General features: G+C 42.6%; 1 protein-coding gene and 1 long non-coding RNA gene across 13 annotated transcripts in view; one reads left to right on the forward strand and one right to left on the reverse strand.

Moving 5' to 3' along the window:
- Positions 1-21,986, forward strand: part of LOC106606915 (potassium voltage-gated channel subfamily KQT member 5) — a 147,326-nt gene that overhangs the window by 35,454 nt on the left and 89,886 nt on the right. The window lies entirely within an intron of this gene.
- On the reverse strand, positions 17,393-20,707 carry LOC123723846 (uncharacterized). Its single transcript, XR_006770295.2, has 3 exons — positions 20,528-20,707; positions 19,028-19,086; positions 17,393-18,486 (listed from the first exon to the last, which is right to left on the reverse strand). It is a non-coding gene; the product is annotated as an uncharacterized LOC123723846 (long non-coding RNA).

Here is a 21,986-nt window from a genome sequence, read left to right on the forward strand (position 1 = left end):
TTTCCCCCTTTGTCTGGGTCCACAGTGAGATGTGGAGAGGTAGGACTGTCTGAAACTATGTCCAGGGGCAGGTAGCATTGGTGATTCATCCTGAAAATGAGAAATTCTTCGCCCTGACTCTCTCTCTCTCTCTCTCTCTCTCTCTCTCTCTAATTAAATTCAATGGCCTTTATTAGCATGGGAAACATATGTTAACATTGCCAAAGCAAGTGAAGTAGATAATAAACAAAAGTGAAATAAACAATTAAAATGAACAGTAAACATTACACTCCAAAAGAATAAAGACATTTCAAATGTCATATTATGTATATATACAGTGTTGTAGTGATGTGCAAATGGTTAAAGTACAACAGGTCACAAATCTTGCTGCTGTGATGGCACACTGTGGTATTCCACCCAGTAGATATGGGAGTTTATCAAAATGGGGTTTGTTTTCGAATTCTTTGTGGATCTGTGTAATCTGAGGGAAATATGTGTCTCTAATATGGTTATACATTTGGCAGGAGGTTAGGAGGTGCAGCTCAGTTTCCACCTCGTTTTCTGGGCAGTGTGCACATAGACTGTCTTCTCTTGAGAGCCAGGTCTGCCTACGGATGCCTTTCTCAATAGCAAGGCTATGCTCACTGAGTCTGTACATAGTCAAAGCGTTCCTTAAGTTTGGGTCAGTCACAGTGGTCAGGTATTCTGCCACTGTGTAGTCTCTGTTTAGGGCCAAATAGCATTCTAGTTTGCTCAGTTTTTTTTGTGAATTCTTATCAATGTGTCAAGTCTCTCTGTCTCTCTTTCTCTTTCTCTCTCTCTCTCTTTTGAGGAGCAATTTCTCTGATTCCTATGTTGGTCTCACAGTTTGCTAGAAAATCCCAAAACAGCTATTGTTCAAATAAGGCAATTACTTCCAGGTCATCTGCTGACGTGACCCCTGCCTTGCAGAAAGTGACTTGTAATGCCCTGGCCTGAGGAGGGTGGACCTTGTTGCTACGTGTCTAGCAACCGTTGCCTGGGAGTTTAATTGGTGGTTAGGAACCTGTCGAGCAACCTGACACAGGCAGGAGGAGAGAGAGTGAGGGAGGGAGAGGAGGAAAGAAACAAAGAGTGGAAGACAGAAAGAAAGAGAGAGGACGAGTGTGGGGCAGAGATTGAGGGAGTAGGAGAGAAAGTAAGGGAGTCAGGAGGGGAGAGGGGAAGAACTGGAGAAACATGGGGAGAAAAGAATTATGGGAGGAAGATGTATAGTGAGAAAAAGACGAGAGATAGAAGAGAAGGAGAAAGTCGTCAGGGTGACGTTTGTCTCATCTGTGCCTTCCCACTTCCCATCAACATTGCTTCCACGTCATTTCAACAAAAACATTGAATCTGATGACATTGAATCCACATGGGAAAATGATTGGCTTTGCAAAAAGTCCTCAATGTCAGGGAATTCTGTCTTTTTTTCACCCAACTTTTAACCTAAATCCAATTACATGGTGAAATGTTTTGTTGATTTCATGTTGACTTCACATTAGTTGACATCTCAACCAAATGTAAATCAAAACTAGACGTTGAAATTACGTCTGCGCACAATTACGTCTGTGCACAGTTTTATATTTCCCATTGCGATCCTTATTGTGCCTTTGCGATAGGGGCTTCCTCAAATGTGACTGTTTGCTCATCAGTGGTTCTTTGGCATCAAAAGTGGACGAACACCTAGTCTTTGATCAGAAGTTGTTGTGGTTAATTAAAATTTAATCAAGTTAAACCTGAGTGGTTATAACGATAGGAGACAAGGAGAGGGTAGAAGAAGCTGTATTGGGGATTCATTTGGGGACAAAGCCTCCATCTCATCACGTCAACCCTTGCTCCGCTCCTCCTCCCCTGGAGCCGGCCTCTGATGGTCGTCCAGCCATTCTTCCCCCCCTCTGTGTGTGTCCCGTCCTGTCCTGATGAAATATGCATTGAAAGCACATTAATGGAATGCGTCTGTTTGTCTTGCAATCTTTTGGTTTAATCAAATATTAAAATAATTTTGCCCGCCTCGCTCTTTTTTTTTGCAAGCTGTTGTGAATCAAGTGCAAACTTGAATCATGAGCGCATATTGCGTTATTTCTGTTTAAAGATTGCTCTTTTGTTGTGGCCCGTCTGCCCGTAACCATCCTTTGAAGTTCAGTGAGTGTGGAATCTTTGCACATGTGTTAGTAGGCTTAATGAAAACGACTGAAGCACATTTTTCCATTTGTCATCAGAGCCATCAGAAGCTGTGAATCCCGCATGGATACCATTCCTGATAGGGACTCATTCCAAGGCTGCTGTGTCAGGGCTGCGTTCAGAGTTCAGATAGACAGTGTTTATTTTTCAACACTTGAATGCTATCGTGTGACTTTATCAGCTAGGAAACATCCCCTTTATTGGACGAAAATGTATAATGATTTTTTTGCTGGACTTACAGTAGTACTACATTACAGTCTCACCAGTGTGATGGAAAGAGTGTGCCTATTGTGTGTGTGTGTGTGTGTCTCTCTGTGTTTGCGTGTACAATGAGGTATGAGATATGTGATAATGATATTCGCTTGATGTGTGTGTGTGTGTGTGTGTGTTTATTCAGCGTAATTGTGGTTTAGAACAGCTTGTCTTGCATTGAGGGTAGGTGTGTGTGGTGTATGACGTTTGCTCTGACCTCGCTCACAGACGACCCCACAGATATTACATTCTACCCAAAGTGGACATTGCTATTAGCAACCAAGAGCCTAACCAGAAGCCAGTGACTCAAATTAGCCAGGATAAAAAGCTGACTGTGTGATAGAATGTGAGAGTGTGTGAGAGAGTGTCTGTCTGTCTGTCTGTCTGTTTATCATTCTTTCTGTGTGTTTGTGTAATTTTGTTGGTATGTTTATCTGTGTTTGTGTCTGGGATAGTTATGCATTTGTGGATCGGTGTGTGTACTGTATGTGTGTCTGTGTGTTTATTCAGGCTTTGGGCCCAGTCCATTGACTGGAGCCTAATACACTCTGAGTCTGTTTTCTCTAAGTAAGCCTGCTCCCAGGACTCCAGCCAGCAGACGAGCGAGCCTGACACAACAAGACAGCTGGGTGTTTGAATAACAAGGTGCTGTGTGTGTGTGTGTGTGTGTCTGTGTGTGTGTGTGTGTGTGTGTGTGTGTGTGTGTGTGTGTGTGTGTGTGTGTGTGTGTGTGTGTGTGTGTGTGTGTGTGTGTGTGTGTGTGTGTGTGTGTGTGTAAAAGAGAGTGAGCGACAGAGAGAAAGAATGTGGGTTTTGTATGTGTGTGTGTGTGTTTGTGACTGCTAAATGTCACATCTGAATTATATGAGTTTCCCCATGAAGTGTCCAGAGTGTAAATATGACACGTATTTAACTTCTCTTCGTCCAAGGATGACACCCTCTCCTCATCAATATAATGCTCTCTCTAAGCCTGTTCTCTCGCTCCCCATCCCTCTCTTCTTTCTCTCCTGTCTTCTCTCTCCCTCTCCCCCTACCTTTCCCTCTCTCCCTTTCCTTTTCACGTTTCTTTGCACACAGAACTTAGATACTCTGTTTTGGATAGGATAGAGGAGAAGCAGCCTTTCAGAGGTTTGGGTAGGCTTAAATAACTTATGTTTCTTTGGGCAAGGCTTGGGATTGTGAAACAGAGTTATTGTCCCTGGCACTTAGCAAGAGATGGAAAACCCACCATTGTTACAGCCTTTATTGGAAAATTAAGAATTATTTTATCAACGATTTATATCTAACTTTTATTCAGTCACAATCCTCACAGAGGGCCCTTATATACAGTTGAAGTCGGAAGTTTACATACACTTAGATTGGAATCATTAAAACTCGTTTTTCAACCATTCCAGAAATTTCTTGTTAACAAACTATAGTTTTGGCAAGTCGGTTAGGACATCTACTTTGTGCATGACACAAGTAATTTTGTCAACAATTGTTTACAGACAGATTATTTCACTTATAATTCACTGTATCACAATTCCAGTGGGTCAGAAGTTTACATACACTAAGTTGACTGTGCCTTTAAACAGCTTGGAAAATTCCAGAAAATGATGTCATGGCTTTAGAAGCTTCTGATAGGCTAATTGACATAATTTGAGTCAATTGGAGCTGTACCTGTGGATGTATTTCAAGACCTACCTTCAAACTCAGTGCCTCTTTGCTTGACATCATGAGAAAATCTAAAGAAATCAGCCAAGTACTCAGAAAAAAAGTGTAGACCTCCACAAGTCTGGTTCATCCTTGGGAGCAATTTCCAAACGCCTGAAGGTACCACGTTCATCTGTACAAACAATAGTACACAAGTATAAACACCATGGGACCACGCAGCCGTCATACCGCTCAGGAAGGGGATGCGTTCTGTCTCTTAGAGATTAACGTACTTTGGTGCAAAAAGTGCAAATCAATCCCAGAACAACAGCAAAGGACCTTGTGAAGATGCTGGAGGAAACCGGTACAGAAGTATCTATATCCACAGTAAAATGAGTCCTATATCGACATAACCTGAAAGGCCGCTCAGCAAGGAAGAAGCCACTGCTCCAAAACTGCCATATAAAAGCCAGACTACGGTTTGCAACTGCACATGGGGACAAAGATCGTGCTTTTGGAGAAAAGTCCTCTGGTCTGATGAAACAAAAATAGAACTGTTTGGCCATAATGACCATCGTTATGTTTGGAGGAAAAAGGGGGAGGCTTGCAAGCCGAAGAACACCATCCCAACCGTGAAGCACTGGGGTGGCAGCATCATGTTGTGGGGGTGCTTTGCTGCAGGAGGGGACTGGTGCACTTCACAAAATAGATGGCGTCATGAGGAAGGAAAATGATATGGATATATTGAAGCAACATCTCAAGACATCAGTCAGGAAGTTATAGCTTAGTCGCAAATGGGTCTTCCAAATGGACAATGACCCCAAGCATACTTCCAAAGTTGTGGCAAAATGACTTAAGGACAACAAAGTCAAGGTATTGGAGTGGCCATCACAAAGCCCTGACATCAATCCTATAGAAATGTGTGGGCAGAACTGAGTAAGTGTGTGCGAGCAAGGAGGCCTACAAACCTGACTCAGTTACACCAGCTCTGTCAGGAGGAATGGGCCAAAATTCACCCAACTTATTGTGGGAAGCTTGTGGAAGGCTACCCGAAACATTTGACCCAAGTTACACAATTTAAAGACAATGCTACCAAATACTAATTGAGTGTATGTAAACTTCTGACCCACTGGGAATGTGATGAAAGAAATAAAAGCTGAAATAAATCATTCTCTCTACTATTATTCGGACATTTCACATTCTTAAAATAAAGTGGTGATCCTAACTGACAGGGAATTTTTTACTAGGATTAAATGTCAGAAATTGTGAAAAACTGAGTTTAAATGTATTTGGCTAAGGTGTATGTAAAAGTCTGACTTCTACTGTATGCGCTTGCGTATGTGTGTGTGTGTGTGTGTAGTTGAGGACCAGCAAATGACTCAGTACACCTACAGTAGATGCACACACGCCCACAGTACAGCATTAACTATTTTCATGTCATCCAACAAATGTAAAATGCCTGATGTTTTCTAAATGTCATGGACACTTAGATTGGAACCAGTGCTATGGTCAGACGACATGAAAATAAAGCTCTTTTGCCACGCACACCAGTGGTGGGTTTGGCGTCGAAATAAAGATGCATTGGCAGAAAATTGCTTGCTTCCACTGGTCCTGGGGCCCTTGTTAAGGTCAACGGCATCATGAACTTTACGCAGTACCAGGACATTTTTGGTTAAGAAACCTGCTTGCCTCTACTAGGAGGCTGAATTTTGGCTGCAAGTGAATCTTCTAGCAAGACAATAACTGTAAGCATACATCAAAATCCTCAAATAAATGGTTAATTGACCACAAAAATCAACATTTTGTAATGGCCATCTCAGTCTCCGGATTTGAACCCCATTGAAAACCTGTGGTTTGAATTGAAGTTGTGAGAGACAGAAAGAAAGAGTGTGGGTTTAAACCCCATTAAACCCCTACAACTCATCCAGAACGCCGCAGCCCGTCTGGTGTTCAACCTTCCCAAGTTCTCTCACGTCACCCCGCTCCACTGGCTTCCAGTTGAAGCTTGCATCTGCTACAAGACCATGGTGCTTGCCTACGGAGCTGTGAGGGGAACGGCACATCCGTACCTTCAGGCTCTGATCAGGCCCTACACCCAAACAAGGGCACTGCATTCATCCACCTCTGGCCTGCTGGCCCCCCTACCTCTGTGGAAGCACAGTTCCCGCTCAGCCCAGTCAAAACTGTTCGCTGCTCTGGCACCCCAATGGTGGAACAAGCTCCCTCACGACGCCAGGACAGCGGAGTCAATCACCACCTTCCGTAGACACCTGAAACCCCACCTCTTTAAGGAATACCTGGGATAGGATAAAGTAATCCTTCTAACCACCCCCCAAAAAAGATATAGATGTACTATTGTAAAGTGGTTGTTCCACTGGATATCATAAGGTGAATGCACCAATTTGTAAGTCGCTCTGGATAAGAGCGTCTGCTAAATGACGTAAATGTAAATGTCTGTCCAGACGAATGATATCAAGGATCTGGAAATATTCTGTATGGAGGAATAGTCTTAAGATCCCTCCCAATGTGTTCTCCAATCTCATAAAACATTTTAGAAAAACAGTCAGTGCCGTTATTCTTGCAAGGGGAGCTATTGAAAGGTATTGAAAACAGGGGTGTCAATATATATATATATACATGTTATACAAAATCTATTTTTCTGAGCAATTTTATTACTATAAAATCATTTTTTTGGAGCATACAATATAGCTCAGTATTTATCAAGGGGGGGGGGGGCAATACTTTTGGAGCTGAATGCATGTGTTTAATTAGGGCTGGCAACTGTAACTGATGATTGTTGATGAAGGCCCACCATGAAAATGAAATACGTTTTTTTTTTTTTTTTGAATGAACTTCTTTTTCAAGTTGGCAAACTTTACCCAAAAGCAAGCCTGGTTTACATCTGTGACTAATTTCAATCTAGGCCTATGTCGTGCGTCACTACTTCACAGAAGAGGCATTTGAACAAATACATTTTTTCATCAAAATGCGTTTTTTTTTTGCAGAAATGCCTTCTGGAACATGTGAACTTTCATATGCCTTAATAACAAACTTGTATACCATCTGTAAATACGAATACAATTGTTCAATTTAGAGTGGGTTTAGCCACGGAAAAAGATAGGAACCTTCCCGCTAGCCATGATTGGCTGAGATAAGGGATGGGCTGGACATGCCGAGAGATGAGTTCGGATTGGTTTGACATGTAGCACGCTGCTCAGTATGTGTAGGTAATCCTTTCTAACGCTGCTTTAAAAAAAATATATCACGAAGAACTGAAAAGTGTTGGCCATGCTCTCCACTTTCTGTAGGACCGAGTTTTGAAATCATTGGAATGTCCGGTGGAAGCAGAGTGTGATAGCTAAGAAGATGGAGAAAATTCTGGCTTAAAAAACACCTGTCTCCGGATTACATCTTGAAACTAGGGCAACCATGGCATCCGTAACAGAGAGGGAGAAGTGTTTATCTATGTATATGGGTAAGAGTCTAGCTACATTTTCATTTATTATATGTTTATGATTTTGTCAGAAAGTTGTTTTCATTGCAAGTTAAAGCTTACTGTTAGCTATCTAGCTAACGTTAGCTTGCTGGCTCGCTAGCTAGCCTTACGTGCATTTCTCAGAGCCATTTGCATTGCTAGATAGCTAACATTGAACCTGGTTGGTTAGTTTTAGCTACCTGCAGATTCTTGCAGGGTAGTAACGTTATGAGTTGGGATTATGGTTCATTTTTTAGGTAGCTAGCTAGCTACATGTCTTAACAAAAGACTCCAGTATGCAAGTAATAATTTCCCTGTACCGTTTACACCTTCGGTATCTTGTGCATGTGACAAATAAACTTAGATTTTATTTGATATAGTCTTTGTTTAGCAGAGACGGTAACATGAAGAACAACATTACCTGCACCAAAGTCAAATTAGGATATAACATTAGGCCAATGAGACAGTGTCCAAATTCAAAAATATCCGGTAGAAGGCCCTGCTTTTATTTCATCACACTCACAATCGTAAGAAATTTTCTGAAATTAGCCCGCCATTAACTTGTAAATAATGATCTTGTTGTGAGTTTATTTTCCTGTAATAAATAATATAAAATTAGCTAAAGTTAAGACGTTGTCAGCTATATTATGTGGTCATTATTTGAACTGCTTAGCCAGCTAATTTAACATTAGCTAGCTAGCTAACAAGCTAGAAACAAACCAAAACATGGTTTAGACAGTTGCTTTTAGTTGCCTGATTTGCTAGATTGACATATACTAAATTCATTTTTAAACGGATGGGTTTATTGGTATTAAAATACACCAGTTAATAAATCCAATGTGAAATGTGATAACTATTGTATCCCTATTTAGCACTGAAAGAGTTTTTCCATTCTTCTCTAATTAAAAATATCTTTCCCTATTTTCTGAATCACGCTTGTAAAGTCAGTAGGCTGCAGATATGTAAAAGAAGGCAGAGGGGCAGGTAGCCTACACGCATACACACTGGCAAAGATTTGTAGCTGGCTGGCAGGCAGACGCTGGAATAAGTTTCTGATTGACAGAGGGAGGGCTTTGCATAGGCGTTTATTGCGTTTTTTGTGGGACTGGAATAAAACGCCCTGAATGTAAAATAACATTATTAACCGGTTTCCATGCTTTTAAAATAACGGCTCTGTTCCGGAAACAATATAAATCATTTTAGTTTGTGGTTCTGATTCTGTTCCTTTAATTTTTTTTGTTATTTTGTGGTTTTCGGTTTTGTTCCCTCAACCGTTTCCAACCCCTGGTACTAACCCTCATTTTTTAAAGGACAATACTCAATTGGACCAGATTGGTAAATAATAATCTCCCTATCCCTAATCCAATAAGATTACAGGTTGGTCATGGGGGAGTCGGACGCAAATCCTTTGTGCTTATTCCAATCGATAACAAATATGGGGAATCTAATTGTGAGATTATTTATCTCTCCAACGAGAGATGCGTCATAGTCTCTCTCTCGTTATTTATGTCCATGCGTGATGTTTTCTGGCCTTCATACATTACATCTTTACTATCTGGATCAGAGCTCACACACACACACAGGTACCCTATGCACACACAATCGTTACTGCAAACATCCACATCTCCACGACAACTCATCTCATCCACAGAAACCTTTCCCAATTACCTATAACAAGCTGCTCTATCGTTAATGTGAATGTCACCACCCACCAAAAGGCTTCACAGGAGAAAGCTGTGGAGTTGTGGATGTTGATGATGACTGTGTGTGCGTGTGTGTGTGTGTGTGTGTGTGTGTGTGTGTGTGTGTGTGTGTGTGTACTTTGTTTCTTTCACATCTTTGCTTAATGTCTGTTCAGCACTGTTCACATTCTCCCTGCTGTCATCACAATGTCACCCCAGAAAGCAATATTGTTTGTTTTGGGAAAGCAATGTGGCAATTATTGAAATTATAGATTTAATATCTTAGCTGTGTTGCTACAGGCAGGATGATGGAATACACTCATACGCACTGAGGCACAATGAAAAACATGTGGGGACCAGCGCTACAGATTCTGTGTGTGTGTATAATAAAACTCAGTCCCAAAGTGAGTTACAGTGCCAAATTAATAGACATACACTACATGACCAAAAGTATGTGGATAACTGCTCGTCGAATATCTCATTCCAAAATCATGAGCATTAAAATGGAGTTGGTCCCCCCTTTGCTGCTATAACAGCCTTCTCTCTTCTGGGAAGGCTTTCCACTAGATGTTGGAACATTGCTGCGGGGACTTGCTTCCATTCAGCCACAAGTGCATTAGTGAGGTCGGGCACTGATGTTGGGCGATTAGACCTGTCTCGCATTCGGTGTTCCAATTCATGCCATAGGTGTTCGATGGGGTTGAGGTCAGGGCTCTGTGCAGGCCTGTCAAGTTCTTCCACACCGATTTTGACAAACCATTTCTGTATGGATCTCGCTTTGTGCACGGGGGCATTGTCATGCTGAAACAGGAAAGTGTCTTACCCAAACTGTTGCCAAAAAGTTGGAAGCACGGAATCGTTTATAATGTCATTGTATGCTGTAGCATTAAGATTTGCCTTCACTGGAAGTAAGGGGCCTAGACCGAACCATGAAAAACAGCCCCAGACCATTATTCCTCCTCCACCAAACTTTACAGTTGGCCCTATGCATTCGGGCAGGTAGCGTTCTCCTGGCATCCGCCAAACCCAGATTTGTTTGTCGGACTGCCAGATTGTGAAGCGTGATACACCACTGCAGTCGACACTTGGTATTTGCAAATGGAAACCCATTTCATGAACCTCCCGATGAACAGTTCTTGTGCTGACGTTGCATCGAGAAGCAGTTTGGAACTCGGTAATGAGTGTTGCAACGGAGGACATACGATTTTTATGTGCTACTGACTTGTTGGCATCCTAAGACGGTGCCACGTTGCAGTGTTATATAGACAAGCTTCACATGCTGACATTTCTCTGATTTGTTTTTATACTCATATGGAAAAATTATGTAAATCAACTCCTACCATAACCGTTACCACAGTATGTGGAGGTGGAGGGAGTGAATGTCCCATGTTCTCTTATGTGAATATGGTAATCCAGCAAGTTATGTCCTCAAAGCCTACATGTCGCCATTTGAGTGTGTGGGTGTCTGGAGCTGTTTTTCAGTGTGTATCTGTCTGTTTGTCTTTGTATTCTGTTCGGGTCCCTTTGTGTGTAGTACTGGGAGGCATTGTATGTATGTGTGGCTTCAAATTAAAAATGATTTCTCCATCTCCTTCTAGCTCTGTGGGACTAACAATGACAAAAGTGTTCGTGTGCATTAAAAGAAAAATATTATAATTTTTATTCCTGGGTCTTGAAGTAATTGCTGGATTTATGTGGTGGCCAGGCAATAAAACTTGTATCCTTTTATCCTTCTTTCACTGGCAGCCAGAGAAACGATGTGTGTGTGTGTGTGTGTGTGTGTGTGTGTGTGTGTGTGTGTGTGTGGGTGGATATATTCTTTTTCCATTATAAATCACTTTTATTTTTCATAATTAAAAAAAGGAACCCGGCTAATACTACAAAGCAAACAAAAACACCCCCATTTGCCGTAATGCAGCTGGTACATAATCCCCTTTCTAATTGAAACTAAATGAGAGGAAGAGATCAAAATGTCCACACAGAGGGGGAGGAGGGGGGCTGTCTGTCTGCACATACTCTTCTCTTTTAGCTAACGGCTGCGTTCTAATAGACTTCATGCCTACACTTGTCTCCTCCTACATCTGGCCTAGATAGAAGGACCAGGGGTGCATCTCGATAGTCTAAAGTGTCTTCCTTTCCTCATCTCCTCTTCTTCACCTGCACTGATCTGAATGAAAAGGATAGGTTAATCAGATTGATCAGCCAGTGACAAGCTGGCCCCAATCACGTTGGCTCATACAGACCAAACATCCAATGAGATCCACAAAAGCAAACACAGGTGTGCTGGCGTGCCACATTGGGCACATTCTAGCCCCTACTGTTGCTCCATTGTTCAATGCTATTTCAGCCCAAGTTAGAACACAAACACACATACCCACACACACACACTTAGAATGAAGGAGGTATTTGCTCATAAGGCCAGCAACAGATACCAGGTCACATACCCTGGCAGACAGAGGGATGTGAACAGTGTCAGCTCCCCTCTCTCACTTAAACCTCTCCTTCACCTTCTGTCCTGCTCTATCTCTTGCTACTAATATTCCTTCATTTGCTCTCTGTTCATGTTAGGACTCACCAGTACAGCTAAATGAAAAATGTTCACACACGTCACAGACTTCACTCTTCAATATCCCCTCTGATTTCACTCGGCCTCTCATTCTCTCACTCAGCGTGTCTTTGTTCATCTTGGTTATGATTGAGCCTTTTAGTCTGGGTAGAGAGAGCTGGAGGAAGTACAGAGGTGGAATAAGGGAAAGAAAACAAAGCATAGCCAGAAAGAGAGTTGCAAAGACAAAGGCACCTTCTTTTAGTGTGACGGTGTCTCTCTCAGGTCCTTAGTCCACCCGTCCCTGCAGGTGTACCCCCTCCTCCATCCCTTTACCTGTTCGACCTTTCAGTCAGCAGTTTCCATGGCAATAGCTGGCCCCTTTTCCAGCGACGCTCGCCAGGCGCCTTATAACCAGTGTCAAGACTGCCACGAGTCAGAGAGAAACTCAATTATTTACTACACCACTGTGAGTGTGTCTGTGGAGAAGGAAACACATTTCCCTTTTTCTTTGTTACCTTGCCATGGTCACCACTTCTGTGTAAAAAAATGTCAAAGACTCCAGTCACCCAAGTCATAAACTGTTCTCTCTGCTCCCGCACGGCAAGCAAGTCTAGGTCCAAAAGGCTCCTTAACAGCTTCTACCCACAAGCCATAAGACTGCTAAACAATTAATCAAATGGCCACCCAGACTATTTACATTGACCCCCCCACCCCTTTGTTTTTACACTGCTGCTATTCTTTGTTTATTATCTATGCATAGTCACTTTACACCTACCTACATGTAGAAATTACATCGACTAACCTGTACCCCCGCACATTGACTTGGTACATAGCCTTGTTATTGTTGTTTTATTGTGTTACTTTTTATTCGATTTTTTACTTTAGTTTATTTAGTAAATATTTTCTTAACTCTATTTCTTGAACTGCATTGTTGGTTAAGGGCTTGTAGGTAAGCGTTTCACGGTCAGGTCTACACCTGTTGTATTCGGCGCATGTGACAAATAACATTTGATTTGATTTGAACTGACTCATAGGGCAATAGGGCAGCAACTACAAAAGAAGACAAGGGAAGTAGCTAAGTAATAGGATCCAGCCCTGCCAAGCTAACATCCCAGAACCCATACAGTCTAGTTAGCAAAGAAAGCTGCTCATTAAATTAAGTTAGCTCCCCTACTTAGTTTTATGTTGGATGTTTTGGCATTTTATAGCTGATATGGAGGGCTATTGATGGTCCATTGCCAAGTCAATAAAGAAAATGAAATATGAAATAATTCCACCCCTCTGTGATTTCTTACTGGGATTCTGCTGATCTCACTCACACCGCCAGACCTACTGTATAATGTTGTATACTCTGTCAATAGGAGGATGAATAGACAAAGAGAAAATGGGCTTTGAAGTTTGAGGCATCTAATATATTGTAAGACCAATTAAATGCATTGTTTAGGATGTCAATGTTAGCGTGTGCGTGTGTTAGGCAAACCTGCACAGTGAAGGTTATCTTAAGTTAACAACACCTCCTTTCTACAGGATGTCATATGCTTTCACATAACCAGTGGCTTTATATAGATCTCCCACATACTGAATTCTATGATATGCTGCAGTAGATTAAAAATAAAATACATTTATAGCCTGTGTTTTGCTCCGTATGTGTGTCAGAACCTAGTTTTCCTATGTTTGCCATAGCTCGCCCACTTAATTTGTGCATTATTGGAGAGGGGATTTAAGGGTGTTTGTGTAAGTGAATGAAACTCTCCATAGGGTTACCATGACCTATTCTGCTCCCACATAGCTCACAGATTCTTGTGACTGAAAGCTATTGGTTGTAATAATAATAATAATAATAATAATAATGTGCTCACATGGTCATGTCAATCAAATACGCTCTCATAACCTTACAAAGCCAGCCAGCAATGTAAGTGGATGTGGAGGTGGCAGGTTTATTTGTTTATGAAAAATCTAAGGCTTTTGTGACAATGCGACAAGTGTGAAGAGGTTTTCTATATATGTTTGTGTGTGTGTGCGTTGTGTGTGGAGGTGGGATATTTTCCTATGTTGGTGTGTGTGGTGAGAGTGTACGTGTATATTTACTAAACTCAAGTATAAGGTGTTTTTCTCCCTAGGGTGGTGGTTGGTGCTCAGAGAATGTGCTGAACCTGCTCTGGACACTGGGGACCCCATGATGGGCTCGCTTTTGCTGCATTCATCTGCTTCACAGATTGGGACTGAGGAAACTGGAGGAAAAATAGACCGGGCCACATCCTAATACGTACCCAGAATGGCCTCCTTTCCCATTCTCCTATTTATTACAAATATGAAAGGGCTTATGTGAAAGCAATATGATGGCCCATTGTGTGTGTGTGTGTGTTCCCAGTGTGTGTGTTTGTGTGTGTAGACGTGTGTGTATAGAAGTGTGTGTGTGTGTGTGTGTGGGTTATGAGCCCCTCTTTTTGTTTGCTGAGGAGCCAGGGAGGTGTAGGCTACTACTTATTCCTCAGTTCATAACACTGGATTTCCTCTTCTAAACCTTGGGCTTAAAATGACATAGATTTATTGGAAAGTGAGAGAATGTGTAGGTGTTTCTCAATATGCGTACTACGGCAACTCCATAATCTCATGCTCCTTGTGTATTCACCGAGGACGTTCTCTTAAATACGCTCTTGTGAGAACGAGAGAGTGAAGAACGGATAAAACAATACATTTGAGAAGCACTCGCACTCCCCCTACTGTATTACCTCATGCTGCACCTCCCCGTTCACTGAACCTTCTTTTAGCCAGGACAATTGCAACAATAGAGGAAACAAGATATACATTTTACTTCATAACTATCAGCTAGCTATATGTGAATCGTAATCATCTAGCTAACCAGATAGTTTAACAGACAAAATGACTTAAGACTAATGTTATGCAAGGTAGATGTCAATTGTTTGTTGGTAACTAGCTAGCGAACAATTCTTTGTGGCTTTATCAAATCAAATCAAATTTTATTGGTCACATACACATGGTTAGCAGATGTTAATGCGAGTGTAGGTGAATCCTTGTGCTTCTAGTTCCGACAGTGCAGTAATATTTAACAAGTAATCTAACAAATTCACAACGACTACCTTATACACACAAATGTAAAGGGATGAATAAGAATATGTACAAATAAATATATGGATGAGCGATGGCCGTGCATCATAGGCAAGATGCAGTAGATGGTATAGGATACAGTATATAGTGTATACATATGCGATGAGTAATGTAGGATATGTAGACATTATTAAAATGGCGTTATTTAAAGTGACTAGTGATACCTTTACTAAATCCATTTATTAAATGTGTTAAAGTGGCAAGAGATGAGTCTGTATGTTGGCAGCAGCCTCTATGTTAGTGATGGCTGTTTAACAGTCTGATGGCCTTGAGATAGAAGCCATTTTTCAGTCTCTTGGTCCCAGCTTTGATGCACCTGTACTGACCTCGCCTTCTGGATGGTAGCGGGGTGAACAGGCAGTGGCTCGGGTGGTTGTTGTCCTTGATGATCTTTTTGGACTTTCTGTGACATCGGGTGCTGTAGGTGTCCTGGAGGGCAGGAAGTTTTCCCCGGTGATGCGTTGTGCAGATCGCACAACCCTCTGGAGAGCCTTGTGGTTGTGGGCAGAGCAGTTGCCGTACCAGGTGGTGATACAGCCCGACAGGATGCTCTTGATTGTGCATCTGTAAAAGTTTGTGAGTGTTTTTGGTGACAAGCCAAATTTCTTCAGCCTCCTGAGGTTGAAGAGGTGCTGTTGCGCCTTCGTCACTACTCTGTCTGTGTGGGAGGACCATTTCAGTTTGTCCATGATGTGTATGCAGAGGAACTTAAAACTTTCCACCTTCTCCACTACTGTCCCGTCGATGTGGATGGGGGGATGCTCCCTCTGCTTTATCCTGAAGTCCATGATCATCTCCTTTGTTTTGTTGACGTTGAGTAAGAGGTTATTTTCCTGACACCACACTCCGAGGGCCCTCACCTCCTCCCTGTAGGCAGTCTCGTAGTTGTTGGTAATCAAGTCTACCACTGTGGTGTCGTCTGCAAACTTGAGGATTGAGTTGGAGGTGTGCATGGCCACGCAGTCATGGGTGAACAGGGAGTACAGGAGAGGGCTGAGAACGCACCCTTGTGGGGCCCCAGTGTTGAAGATCAGCGGGGTGGAGAAGTCGTTTCCTACCCTCACCACCTGGGAGCGGCCCGTCACAAAGTCCAGGACCCAGTTGCACAGGGCGGGGTCGAGACCCAGGGTCTCGAGCTTAATGACGAGTTTGGAGGGTTCTATGGTGTTAAATGCTGAGCTGTAGTCAATGAACAGCATTCTTACATAGGTATTCCTCTTGTCCAGATGGGATAGGGCAGTGTGCAGTGTGATGGTGATTGCATTGTCAGTGGACCTATTGTGCCGGTAAGCAAATTGGAGTGGGTCTAGGGTTTCAGGTAAGGTGGAGGTGATATGATCCTTGACTAGTCTCTCAAGGCACTTCATGATGACAGAAGTGAGTGCTACGGGCGATAGTAATTTAGTTCAGTTACCTTAGCTTTCTTGGAAACAGGAACAATGGTGGCCATCTTGAAGCATGTGGGCACAGCAGACTGGGATAGGGATTGATTGAAAATGTCTGTAAACACACCAGCCAGCTGATCTGTGCATGCTCTGAGGATGCGGCTAGGGATGCCGTCTGGGCCGGCAGCCTTGCGAGGGTTAACATGTTTAAATGTTTTACTCACGTTGGCCACAGTGAAGGAGAGCCCACAGGCTTTGGTAGCTGGCCATGTCAGTGGAACTGTATTGTCCTCAAAGCGGGCAAAGAAGTTGTTTAATTTGTCTGGGAGCAAGACATCGATGTCTGCGACGGGACTGGTTTTCTTTTTGTAATCCGTGATTGACTGTAGACCCTGCCACATATGTCTCGTGTTTGAGCCGTTGAATTGCGACTCTACTTTGTCTCTATACTGACGCTTTGCTATTTTTATTGCCTTGCGGAGGGAATAGCTACACTGTTTTTCTATTCGGTCATTCGGTTTCCAGTCGCCTTGCCATGATTAAAAGCAGTGGTTTTCAGTTTGCGCGAATGCTGCCATCAATCCACGGTTTCTGGTTTGGGAAGGTTTTAATTGTCACTGTGGGTACAACATCACCGATGCACTTGCTAATAAACTCGCTCACAGAGTCAGCGTATACATCAATGTTATTGTCTGAGGCTACCCGGAAAATATCCCAGTCCACGTGATCGAAGCAATCTTGAAGCGTGGAATCCGATTGGTCAGACCAGCGTTGGATAGACCTGAGCACGGGTGTTTCCTGTTTTAGTTTCTGTCTATAGGCTGGGAGCAACAAAATGGAGTCATGGTCAAATTTGCTGAAGGGAGGGAGGGGGAGGGCGTATGCATCACGGAAGTTAGAGTAGCAATGGTCGACAATGCTACCAGCCTGTGTCGCACATTCGATATGATGATAGAATTTAGGAAGCCTTGTTCTCAGATTACCTTTGTTAAAATCCCCAGCTACATTAAATGCAGCCTCAGGATGTATGGTTTCCAGTTTACATAGAGTCCTGTGAAGTTCTTTCAGGGCCGTCGAGGTGTCTGCTTGGGGGGGGGGGGGGGGGGGAATACACACAGCTGTGACTATAATCGAAGAGATTTCTCTTGGTAGATAATGCGGTCGGCATTTCATTGTAAGGAATTCTAGGTCAGGTGAACAAAAGGACTTAAGTTCCTGTATGTTGTTATGATCAAACCATGAGTCGTTAATCATAATCATATGGCTAGCTAACAGTAGTAGATAGCCAGGTAGCCTTATTGACTTGTGTTCAACATATTTTACTGACTTGTGTTCAACGATTTTACTGAGTTACAGTTCAGGAAATCAGACAATTTATATCAATTCATTACATAACTTACTTTCACATAACTGGGAATACAGATATGCATCTGTTGGTCACAGATACCTTTATAAAAAAGTAGGAGCGTGGATCAGAAAATCATGCAGTATCTGGTGTGACCACTATTTGCCTCATGCAGCATGCAGCCTCATCAGGCTGTTGATTGTGGCCTGTGGAATGTCTTCCAAGTCCTCTTCAATGGGTGTGCGAAGTTGCTGGATATTGGCAAGGAACTGGAACACACTGTCATACACGTTGATCCAGAGCACCCCAAACATGCTCAATGGGTAAAATGTCTGGTGAGTTTGCAGGCCATGGAAGAACTGGGACATTTTCAGCATCCAGTAATTGTGTACAGATCCTTGCGACATGGGGCTGTGCATTATCATGCTGAATGAGGTGACAGCGGCGGAAGAATGGCACAACAGTGGACCTCAGGATATCGTCACGGTATTGCCATTGATAAAATGCAATTGTGTTCATTGTCCGTAGCGTAGACCTGCCCATACCATAACCCCACCGCCACCATGGTTTCTTTCTGCAGTTCGGTTACGAAGCTGAACTGCAGTCAGGTCAAAACTCTGGTGAGGACACCAAGCACACAGATGATCTTCCCTGAGATGGTGTCTGAAAGTTTTGGCAGATATTATTCAGTTGTGCAAACCACAGTTTCTTCAGCTGTCTGGGTGGCTGGTCTCAGACAATCCCGCAGGTGACGATGCTGGATGTGGACATCCTGGGCTGGCGTGGTACACATGGTCTGCGGTTGTGAGGCCAGTTGGACGTACTGCCAAATTCTCTAAAACAACGTTGGAAGAGGCCTATGGTAGAGAAATTAAATTATCTGTCAACAGCTCTGGTGGACATTCCTGCAGTCAGCATGCCAATCGCACACTCCCTTAACATTTGAGATAGCTTTGGCATTGTGTTTCAAAACTGCACATTTTAGAGTGACCGTTTATTGTCCCCAGCACAAGGTGCACCTGTGTAATGATCATGCTGTTTAATCATCTTCTTGATATGCCACAACTGTCTGGTGGATGCATTATCTTGGCAAAAGAGAAATGCTCACTAACAGAGATGTAACCAAATTTGTGCAACATTTTTTGTACGTATGGAACATTTCTGGGATCTTTTATTTCAGCTCATGAAACAGTTTGGTTTATATTTTTGTTCAGTATACTTTGTGTGCGTTTTAAAGCAAAACAGAGAGATAGAGACAGAAAGAGAGATGGAAAGAGAGGAAAGAGGGAGAGCGAGACAGAAAGAACATGATAAAGGGATGGAGAGAGGGATGCAGAGGGAAAGAAGAGTGGGGGGAGACAGTGATTAAGAGAAGGCTACAGAACAGACAGTACTCACTGCTTTCTGATTTATCTCCTCTCCCGCCATCGTAAAGGTCAGGGTCTCTCCCCAGCGTTCTGAAAAAAACAAACTCAACATTAGGGACACTGTTGTTTGATTAGGAATATTCAGAGGTGAGTGTGAACCTGTGTGAGGGAGTGTGTGACCTGGAATTAGTAGGTTTATAGTAAGCAATCTAATAACAGAAGAGTGCTTTTACTGAGACACCAATGTTACTATTGTAGGGTCGATAGCCCCCACAATAGTATGGCATTGGTTGAAGCTCAGTGTTAGATTAAAATCTCTCTACCATCATATCTAAGCCAATATGACACCAATCTCGGTGAAAATTCACAAATCAACTTGATTGGTGGTACACAACACACTCTCCACCTCTTGTCATGAGCCGTCCGGTCGTTACCGAGAATCACATATCGGATTGATTAACAGGGTCGTTAGCAATTGAGTTTTCGCCTACCACAGTAGGTTGGCGGCACCTTAATTGGGGAGGACGGCGTCATGGAAATGGCTGGAGCGTAATGGTATCAATCACATGGTTTGATGCCATTCCATTTGCTCCTTTACAGCCATTATTATGAACCGTCCTTCCCTCAGCAGCCTAGCTGGCACTTACCTAGCTAAAATTCTAGATGATGGATTAAAATGAGACTATAGCATCCAATGGATTTCAAAAATTTCGGATTGACAACGTTTTTAGGCGCAACAATAATTTATCGCTCTCACATGCTCATTTCCCTCCATTAAGGACCAATTATATGCTGCCGTTTTGTAGCATTTCTGACAAAGCTAACATCTTGTTAGCCGAATCTCAGAGTTCTGTCTGACCGGGTCGAGAATTTCAGTTGCAAAATGCTGCCAGTTACAAGAAGTGACTGATAACAAACCTAGGCAAAAAAAATTACATTTATAAAACCTAGGCTACTATAGATCGCTATATGGTGGTGTTCATGCTGAGGTTAATCAATAATTGCAAACATATATTTTGATTAACTAGCTAACGTTAGCTTGCTTGTCCAAAGTTCAGCAGCTAGCCTCTCTAGCTAGCTAGTTAGCTAACACCAGTCAGCTAAATGCTAGCTTGCTAGCTAACGAACATGCAAAGAATGGTAGCTAGCTATATTTGTTTATGGAAGGTTTGTTACACAAATACTTTCAGCCATTAGCTAGTTAGCTAGAGCCAGACAACAACAGCTGACCTTGACACAGAAGCTAACTAACAATAGCTAGCTTCCGTCCAAATTCCAGTCCTAAATTTTTCCACAAAACATAGCTAGCTAGCAAGATACATCAGTACAAAACCTACACCAAACTTTGGGCAAGTTGTCACGCTTCTACCTTACAATGCATGCAATGCAATGGGCTTTTGCAACACTAGCTATGGTAAGAGCTAGCCATATTTCACTGTCAGACAGGAAACAACTCAAACTGTAGCTGAGAAAACAAATGCACATGTAAAGAGCATGCAAATGCATGTTTGCTAGCATCAGAAAAACTCACCAGTTTCGAACACCTGTCTTCTTGACATTTTAATCCAAATACAGTATGTGTTGATCATCAGTGCCAAACTCACAACTCTGCTATTTGACCATCTTGATTGTATTTACAGCTCCAATCTGGATGCTGGACTAGCCCATGTGTTGGATATGTATTTGTCAACAACTCTGCCGTGCACATCCATTCCAGTGGCGCGGCGCTAGGGGTGGGGAGGGGGCTAATGCCAACTCAAACCCGGATTATATAAATGTATAGGATGCATAACTCTGCAATGCATTAGGCTAGAAACAAGCTGTAAAAGACACAACATTAGGCTAGAAACAAGCAGTAAAAGACACCATTTCAAGTTGTGTTCCCACAAATCTGAAACCAATAAGCAAAAGGATGTATTTTCCAGACGTTGGAAATAAATATTTTTCGGATGTTGAAATCAGGTAAATGTTCGATTCTGAATAAATGTTAAATACATTCTGTACTTTTTTTTTACTGTAATGTACTGCACTCTACTGTGATCTACTGCCATGGTTCTCAAACCTCTCCTCAAGGTCCCCCGTACATTTGGCAATTTTTCTGTAGCTCTGAACTAGCTACTCAAGAGCTTGGGGATTAGTTGACAAGTTGAATCAGGTGTGCTAGCTCTGGAATAGATAAATTACATGGAACGGCCTGGGGTCCCCATGGAGAGGTTTGAGAACCGCTACTCTACTGGACTGTCCTGTGCTGTCCAAACTTGTGAAACATAGATGTCTAATATTGGTTCAGATTTGTTTCAGTCTGGACCGGACCGAATCTAAACCAAACAAAGACGTCTATGTTTCGAAAATGCTCTCCTAACCTGCTACGGAAAGTAACTTGTATCGAAGTGGCGTGTTTTTAGGGAATCACGTCCGTGGACGTTGAAATCAAGGCTGGTCCGGACCGCACTAAAATAAATACAAAAAAATACATTGGCGTAGGTCCCCTTAGTCAGAAGTAGCCATCAACAAGGGGGATCTGGGGGGACTCTCTTTCCAAATGCTCACTCAACTTATTTAGTACTTTGAGAGTCAAAGGAGCTGGTATGTGCTTAATGAAAAGCAGCTGTTGATATTCACCCCCCCTCCCCTCTTTAAAGGGAGAAGCCATATGTTTTGTGATGGAACTTTGCAATGGAACTTAAGCTTACGAGTGTTTTAACGATGCATCGTATCTATAACAGCCGTAGAACTCACATGCATTTCCCAAAACACCACGTAGGGAGAACTTTTAATAAGTGCGTCGTTAGAGCATGTGTCGATACTAATAGGATTGAAAGAAAGACAGCGCTGCTCTCGGATCAGCATTCTCCATTCAAATATTACCTTCACATTAGATACTGAGGATGGATCAGTTCCTAGAAAGAAATTATCACCGAAGGCTGCAAATTTGAGGCGGCTTATTTGAATGCTTAAGCTATGGCAGGGTTTCCCAAACTCGGTCTTCG

The sequence above is a fragment of the Salmo salar genome, chromosome 01, assembly GCF_965601325.2.
Source record: "Salmo salar chromosome 01, fSalSal1, whole genome shotgun sequence".
NCBI classification, from domain to species: domain Eukaryota; kingdom Metazoa; phylum Chordata; class Actinopteri; order Salmoniformes; family Salmonidae; genus Salmo; species Salmo salar.